Source organism: Gymnogyps californianus, chromosome 1 (genome assembly GCF_018139145.2).
Source record: "Gymnogyps californianus isolate 813 chromosome 1, ASM1813914v2, whole genome shotgun sequence".
Taxonomy (NCBI): domain Eukaryota; kingdom Metazoa; phylum Chordata; class Aves; order Accipitriformes; family Cathartidae; genus Gymnogyps; species Gymnogyps californianus.
Window position 1 is genome coordinate 133130525 of NC_059471.1, and position 1041 is coordinate 133131565.

The window sequence follows — 1041 nt, forward strand, 5'->3', positions numbered from 1 at the left end:
GAGTGTCTTGTTACTTCCACTAAGTCGAATCTCAATCATTTATGCAAGAAATATTTGCAAAATGGATTCTGATGTTAAGCTGAACGGAAGTGACTTTTTGCAAGGAAAGAAAGTTCAGCAAGGACCTTTTTTGCAGTATTTAGAGCTGTTTGGTAAATGTAGAAATGTATAGCTACCAGTGACCTGAGAGGTAGAAAGAACTGGGAAAGTAACTGGTTTCAGCCATATAAGAAGTCTGTTGTCACAATATAATCAAAGATGTTAAGAAATTATGCAAGCACTACAGGAATAGGGAAAAAATCAGATTGATGAAGGTGGGAAGAAGATTTGGACTTCAGGAGAGACACCAAAGATTTGGGAAGCTCTGAACAACTGAACAGATACCTAATTATATTCAGACTAGTGAACCAAGACACCATATTCCCCTGAGAGATTAGCAAGGTGCGGAGGTAAACTGTTCTGTCCTGGTATTCTGCTTGTTTCAGTTATTTTGGAAGCTGACACCAAACTAGTCCCCACCATCTCTCTCAGCTCCCAGCTGCCACTTGAGAAGGCCTCAAGTCCCAGCATCCACTACTCAGTTTTTAATGTCTCAGGGAAGTGATGCTGATTCTCAGTCCTCAAAGCAGAGAAACTTCCCTCCCAAATCTTTCCAATATGCATCCTTAAGGAAGCAAAGACACCCAGGCTGGCCATCACCTGAGAAGCAATGAACAACTTTAAACAGAATCAGTAATGAATGATTTATTTTATGCCTCTTAATGCAAAAGAAAAAGAATCAGAAGTGGATTTGTGTTCACTCCTTGAATGGACTTTTGGATGCAGATGAGAGAGAGCAAAAAGAAAGTCAGCACATTGGCCTTTCTTTTGCAGGAGGAGGAGCACTAGGATCCATAACCCACACTATCTTGCAATAGGCAGAGGCCTCCAGGCCCCAGAGCAGCAGGTTGAAACAGGCTAGTAGCAGTGAGAATATCAGACCGAAACAGGCTTGTTGGGCAGGATAGTAAGGCTGTTGGAGAGAAAAGAAGCAGCAAATAG